Source organism: Cervus canadensis, chromosome 6 (genome assembly GCF_019320065.1).
Source record: "Cervus canadensis isolate Bull #8, Minnesota chromosome 6, ASM1932006v1, whole genome shotgun sequence".
In the NCBI taxonomy this organism is placed as follows: Eukaryota; Metazoa; Chordata; class Mammalia; order Artiodactyla; family Cervidae; genus Cervus; species Cervus canadensis.
Window position 1 is genome coordinate 80,625,895 of NC_057391.1, and position 7,621 is coordinate 80,633,515.

Consider the following 7,621-nt stretch of genomic DNA (forward strand, 5'->3'; position numbering starts at 1 on the left):
ATCCACCTGTCAATGCAGGAGACCGATAGACGTGGGTTTGATCCCTGGGTCGGGAAGACCCCCTGGAGAAGGAAATGGCAACCCACTCCAGTATTCTTGCCTGGGAAATCCCACAGACACAGGAGCCTGGCGGGCTACAGTCCGTGGGGTCACAAAGAGTCAGACACAACTGAGCAACTTAGCACATGCATGCACGTGCACACACACATACATACACACACACACTACTACTATTACTTTCAATTCTACTCTTATTTTTTAAGGAAAATAAATTGTTTATATAATCAGAAGAAAGAGCAACCTTAAATGAGTATTTTATACTTCTCTGATTAAGATTCTGGGAAGAAAAACTCAGCTAGCCACAGAAATGGCCACTTAAGAGGCCTCAATTTGAAGGAGAAACTCAACACATGTGGCATTCAAAACAAAACTTCTGTTGACCTAATAAATAATCAATGTTACCAATTGAGGACTTATTAATTTCTTCAAATGTGTATTGAGAACCTATTACATGCCAAGCAACATGCTGGATGCTTGTTGTTGTTCAACTGCCAAGTCGTGTCTGACTCTTTGCGACCCCATGGACTACAGCAAGCCAGGCCTCCTAGATTCCTAAATAAGTAAGATAGTCCCTGACCCCTTAGAAACACACAATTCAGTAAAGAGGAAGACAAGAAATAATTGGGGATAGTTCCATGTAGTAAAATCTGTAAGGTAAACACACGGTTTTAGCAGAAGCCAAGAAGGGACCCACAATCAGGATCAGCTCTTAAGCTTCTCAGGAAACGTCACACCACCCTCCTGGGAGCAAAGCCAACTCTTCCACTGGCTTAACAGTGCTTTGAGCATCAAAGGCTACAAAAACCACCTATGTGGTACTGTTTATTCTTAAGGTCAATGACTTTCCTCAGCACTGGTCAGAGAGGATTATTGGACCACATACATGGCAAAGAAAAAGCTCACTGAAAACCCCAATCTATTTATCAAAATCATACATGATCTAAATGCAGTGTGGTATCCTGGAACCGAAAAAGGATATTGGTGGAAAATTTTGTGAAATCCAAATAAAGTCTGTAGTTCAATTCATATCAATGTTAATTTCTTAGATGTGACAAAATGTACCACGATTATGTAAGACATTAACATTAGGGAGAGGTTTGGGTAAAAGGTACAACAGAAACTCCTTGTACTATTCTGCTTCTTTTCTATAAGCATAAAATGATTTCAAAACAAAATCTGGTGTTAAAAAAAGTACATATGGTTCCCCACTTTCCATTCACATTCCCCCTTAGGATTCTGATCATGCCTCCCAACTCATTGCTCCAATTCAGGTAATGCTTGCTTAAGACGTTTTCCAAAACCTTATCTGTTAAAATGGTTTTCTACAAACCATTTATGTAGCCCAACCGGGTTTCCTTCTTCACCAGGATATGAAAAACCAGATCACACTTGGAAGGTTTTAACTGTTTTCCTAACAGTTTTACCACATACACCAAGGGGTATCCTTGGAGCTAATCCTTCAAGCTAGGCTTCAGCAGTATATGAACCAAGAACTTCCAGATGTACAGATGGGTTTAGAAAAGGAGATCAAATTAACAACAAATTCTCTGGATCACAGAGAAAGCAACAGAATTTCAGAAAAACATCTACTTCTGCTTCACTGGCTACACTAAAGCCTTTGACTGTGTGGATCACAACAAGCTGTGGAAAATTCTTAAAGAGATGGGAATACCAGACCACCTTACCTGCCTCCTGAGAAATCTGTATGCAGGTCAAGAAGCAATAGTTAGAACTTACGTGGAACGACTGACTGGTTCAAAATTGGGACAGGAGTAAGAGAAGGCTGCATGTTGTCACCCTGTTTATTTAACTTAGATGCAGAGTACATCATGCGAAATGCTGTGCTGGATGAATCACAGGCTGGAATCAAGATTGCCGGGAGAAATATCAACAACCTCAGATATGCAGATGACACCACTCTAATGGCATATAGTGAAGAAGAACTAAAGAGCCTTTGATGAGGGTGAAAGAGGAGAGTGAAAAAGCTGGCTTGAAGCTCAACATTCAAAAAACTAAGATTGTGGCATCTGGTCCCATCACTACATGGCATATAGAAGAGGAAAAAGTAGAAGCAGTGACAGATTTTCCTTTCTTGGGCTCCAAAATCACTGAGGATGGTGACTGCAGCCATGAAATTAAAGACACTTGCTTCTTGGAAGCAAAGTTATGACAAACCGAGACAGCATATTAAAAAGCAAAGAGACATCACTGTGATGACAAAGGTCCTTAGAGTCAAAGCTATGGTTTTTCCAGTAGTCACGTACAGATGTGAGTTGGACCATGAAGAAAGCTAAGTGCCAAAGAATTGATGCTTTCAAATTATGGTGCTGGAGAAGACTCTTAAGAGTCCCTTGGACAGCAAGGACAGTAAACAAGTCAATCTTAAAAGAAATCAACCCTGAATATTCATTCGAAAGACTGATGCTGAAATTGAAGCTCCAATACCTTGGCCACCTGATGAAAAGAGCCAACTCACTGGAAAAGACTGATGCTCTGAGAGACTGAAGGCAAAAGAAGAGGGCGGCAGAGGATGAGATGATTAGACAGCAGTGCTGACTCAATGGCCATGAGTTTGAGCAAACTCCAGGAGAAACTGAAGGACAGAGAAGCCTGGTGTGCTGCAGTCCATGGGGTCGCAGAGTCAGACATGACTTAGCGACTCCACAACAACAACAATCCTGGGAGTTAAACTTCCTTAAGTGGACAAGCCAGGGGTTTTAAATAACCTGGGCTGGATCTCTGGATAAAAACAAAGGGAGGGACACAATAGAAAATGCTATGTATTATTAAGTTACCTTTACCTAATCTCTGACCAAAAAGAATAATGAATAGAAAACACAATGAAAGCATGAGCAAACTTAAACCTCTCATTTCATTGACCAAAATTGAATCGCATTTCCTCTCCTAAATTAGAGACTGGTAAAGATGGATGGAATTATTCTTAGCCAACCAGGCCCATTCTTTGGCATGAAGATGTGGTTGGCTTCCCCTGAAGCACATGGCTGCAAGGCAGGAGAGAGAATACATGGAAGAAAAATCTGTTGGGAGGAAATGGATGCTAGGGTTAGGGAGGCGGAGAAATCAACAAAAAGAATCCTCTGCACTTTATAACCACAGTAGGCTAGCAATTGAGGAATTTTAAGTGTAAAAGCAACTTTTAAAATGTGATTACTTTTGCTAGCACGTGTATTTTCTCTTGCTTTGTCAAAGTTCTTGGGGTGGACAAGGGAGATTATACAAGTGCAAAAAAACAAAAACAAAAACAGAGAAGTATGGCTAGTAGATATCTAAGAGTAGTGGGCTTAGCGTCTGGTGGGTAGGATATGTGGCACCAAATTCATGTTCCTTGTATGGTTCAGGTGGAATCAGATGGCCTTGAAGACATACAGAAGCATAAAGACAAGTCATCTAGTTAAGCTAATCCCAATTTTTCAAGGTAGAAATATATTTTAAATGCTTTTTAAAGTGTTTTACTTCATTCTTTGTTTTTAAGGCTAGTCCAAAAAGAACTACCATTTATTAAAGGATAAAAATAGATGAATATGCATTAGGAAGAGAAAGTAGAAATCACACAGGAACACTGTATAAGATCTTAAGAGTACCCAAGTGAGAAGGAATCTCAAAACCATTAGTTGAGTGAATATACTAGACCATTTAATCTTTTAATAAAATTTATTGTGTCAGTATTTTAAAAAATACAGTGAACAGATGTTGACAATTAGCATCTCAACACCAAAATGCAAACTGCAGTGAAATGAATGCTTCAGCTAAAAGCTCTGAAAAACATGGTACAAATTCCTCAACTTCTCAAGGTAACAAAAATACATATTAAAATCATATGATATTGTTCCAATTCAGGCTACATGGCAAGCCATATACCTACCATAACTGTTTGGTTTCTAATAACTAGATGAATACTTATCTCCTTCTGTTAAAGCACATTTTGTAGTACAGGCTTCAAGGGTCCCATCAGGAAAATATCATGGAGACACAACACCGTATCAAGCCTCAGGCATGCTCACATATACACACACACTACAATAAGGCTAAACAACCTCAGAACTTTGGAAACTACTATGCAAAAGAACATTACTGAAGCGTAAACAAAGAAACAAAAGAAAGACAACTGAAATTTACATCTAAACTATTTAACGACTGAAGTCATTTAAAAGATAAATTGATGTACTAGAATCCATTATGGTCATAAAATTCAATCTGTTATATGTGATAGCACTAAATAAATATTACATAACAGTACTCTGACCTGGTCCATTTCCAGAAAGATGAACAGGTAGAATAAATTCTCTACAATATTTCAATTTGCTACCCCCAATACAAAATTTTTAAAAAATTTTTAATAAAAAGTTTTATAGTTTAAAAAAATAAAATTTTTCAATTTGCATACCTTGGTTCAACCACCTACCATAATTTATCTGTTCACAACTCTTTCTCTAATACAGGCCTGAGTTCTTGAAGAATAACCAGCACATTGCCTGGAGCAGAATGGGCCTCCAATAAATGCTCCTGAATGAATGAACATGCAGCAGTAACATACTTCTCAGGTATCCTGACAAACCAGTTCAATATTGACATCTTACAAACAGGGACTGTTGTACATATACCATGCTACCACATTTAGATGCAGTCAAGCTAACTGAGAAATAACTAACAGCAACTAATGTTTGTTGGGGAAAAAACTCCTATTACATGAGACATAAAAGTTAGTGTAAAGGGACTTTGCTGGTGGTCCAGTGGCTAAGAATCCACCTTGCAACACATGGGACACAGGTTCAATCCTTGGGTCAGAGAACTAAGAACCCACATGCTTTGGAGCAACTAAGCCCTCACAGCTCAACCAGAAAGTCTGTTCACAGCAACAAAAGATCTCACACGACATGACAAAGACCCTGAGTGCCACAACTAAAATCTGATGCAGTCAAATAAGTAAGTAAAGAAATAGATACATCTTCTTTAAAAAGTGTAAAAACTGTAACTTGAAACAGAAGAAAATATATGTGATTTTTTTTTTCTTAATGGCCACAAAGTGAATATACATCGAACTTTCTAACACCGACATACAAGATTCATCATCCAAAATTTTAAAAAGCAATTTGTTAACAACTTACATTAGTAAGTCAGGCCAATTAGTGAATGGAATGAAGTCCAAGCCCAATTATGTGTTCAAACTGTGGGTCGAATGCCTTGAGCAATTCTTTCTCTTCAAGACTGCAGAAAAGAACCAAACAACCCTCTTGACTGCTGAGAAGGACTAAAATCACTAATTTTTCTCACAAGTATGTAATCAAAATCAATTACTTTCTGCTCCCACCCAACACAAAGCAACACCATCTGTCCCTCCCATCACTACCAAAATATGCTATAGGACATCCTGGTACTTTAATCTTAGAACATAAGAATCTTGGATTGGAACAAAATTACAAAGCAAAAAAAAAAAAAAAAAACAAATAATATTTTCCTAAGTATGTTCTCATCCTCCATAGTGTTCCCACACTAATTTAGCTCCCTACCAAGCTTTAACAATCAAGGAAATCAGAAAAGTCTCAGAATAGATATTACACACTACTTGTTTTTTTAAATTTGTTATTGTTCATGGAATTCAAAATTCAGGGTACACATTACCAAGAGAGTGTTTTTCTGTCATGCCTGAATTTAAATGCAAATTACTATTTAATTATATGCAATTTTCTCTCTAAACCTATATATAATACTAATCAGTCTCCAAATGTTCAAAATAAACACACCGATCATGTTTACTTAAAAAGCTTATTGCCTAATCACCATGAGGTTCTAATGCATCAGAAAAGTTGTGGCTATCATGTCACCATGACAGCTTGGCAGAAAGGCTGTTTCCAAAAGATTAGGAATTTCTAGTAAACCACAAATGGGGTAAAGCAGGAGGCATACACAGTATCTGTAGATGCTTCCATAACAAAATTATTTCAATGTCAAAAATTCAGAGCCTACAAAGTCAAATATGTGCCCTACAAAGCTATCTACATGCATGCATGCCTAAAAGGGAAAGTAGGAAGAAAACTGTGTACTCAAATCAACTCAAGAAATCACCCTGCAAATGAGCTTTTCAAGAACTGAAAATGTAATAAAGTTCTTGAAGTTATAACACACTCAAGTTCCAAAACTGAGCAACTATATTAAAATACCATTGGCATACTTTGACAGAAGACACACAATGATAACAGAAAATACTTTAATAGGGTTTACTCGATGTGAACACACTTCTAGGAACTTCCTGCTTTAACTCACTTAGTCCTGATTACTAACAGCCATTCTTGTAAGACAGATACTATTTATTTTACAAATAAACTGAAGCACAGATAAAATCACCCAATAACATACAAGTAATTAGAGGGCAGAACAGGGATTTTTAAAACCCCATCAGTCAGACTCCAAAGTCCATGTTAATACACTATTTTTCATGATAAGGCTTATGCTGCTATGGTCAGCTTTTTTTCCTTTAACCTCATAACCTCTTTGGATTTCAAACATCAGGAAAGCTTTGTGCAGTAAGTACGGACTGTGGAATTAGACACAAACAAACCTCTGAACAAAATCTAGGCCTCAGCTTCCCATATGTAAAATGGGGGTAACTGAACTCACTGTGAAGGTCAAAGAAGGTAATATAGTTAAAATACCTAATACAATATATAGGATCAGGGTTCTTAACGTCAAGCGCAGAGACCTAGAGGGTTCACAGATAGGCTTTAAGGTCACCAGTCTCATAATTCTATGACAAATGTTGCAACGTGTACCCACTTATTAAAGAACTGTCCCTGGATCTTCGAAAGGTTAAGAACCGCCAGAGTACCTAAAAAGGTACTCAAAAAAATGGAAGTTATCTTACCCTTCTTGTTCTGAAAAACTCTCATCTTTTCCATGAAAGATAACACACCAAGCCTTCAGAATACAATGCTAATTATTTCCCAACATTTTCCTGGCTTGGTAACTAGTAACACAGGCAAGCGTCTGTCTCGATTTTTCTAGAGACAGTCTAAAGAAAGCCCTCAAAGCCCTAAAATGCTGCTCCATCCCTCATCCCTCCATCCCTCATCCCTCACGGCTTCACCAAGACGAATAAACGGTATTCACTCGGGGGAAATCACGAGAATAGTCCACTTGGCTACTCCAAGCACAATGCCGGCTGGGAGAACCAAGGAGGAACGAGAGCCTCCGCGGAGCACGATAAAGACCTGATGCTGCCGCTGAAGGATGAGGAGAACGTGTTTCCCCCAAACCTACTGGGCAATCCAGAATGTCGTCCCCTCTACCCTTGTCCTCCCTTCTCTCTAGAACTCTATAATGCAGGCAGCTCCTCTGGGCTCTGCCTCGTGCTGGAGTGATGTAAGAGGGAAACATTACCCAAACTGGGGGTGCAGCACGGCGAAGTCTCAGCTCTGCTACCTTGGGAGGCGGCGGCAGCACCAGCAGAAAATACGGCCCTAGACCCTCCCACTCAAGAGAACCCAGTACAGATTCCCCAGCCAGCAGCTGGGAACCCGCTTCTGGGCTTTTCCGTTTCCCAAAG

The 7,621-nt window shown here is 38.9% G+C and overlaps 1 protein-coding gene across 7 annotated transcripts in view; it reads right to left on the reverse strand.

Moving 5' to 3' along the window:
* The window catches only part of AREL1 (apoptosis resistant E3 ubiquitin protein ligase 1), a 45,498-nt gene extending 37,894 nt beyond the window's left edge, over positions 1–7,604 (reverse strand). For 4 of the 7 annotated variants that reach the window (XM_043472555.1, XM_043472560.1, XM_043472559.1 and 1 more), the window contains exon 1: positions 7,456–7,603. The gene's annotated coding sequence lies outside the window, so the exon portion shown is untranslated. Of the gene's footprint in view, positions 1–5,186; positions 5,287–7,455 lie in introns of all 7 variants that reach the window. The other 3 variants (XM_043472556.1, XM_043472558.1, XM_043472554.1) reach the window with 2 other exon arrangements.
* Between the last annotated feature and the right edge of the window lie 17 nt (positions 7,605–7,621).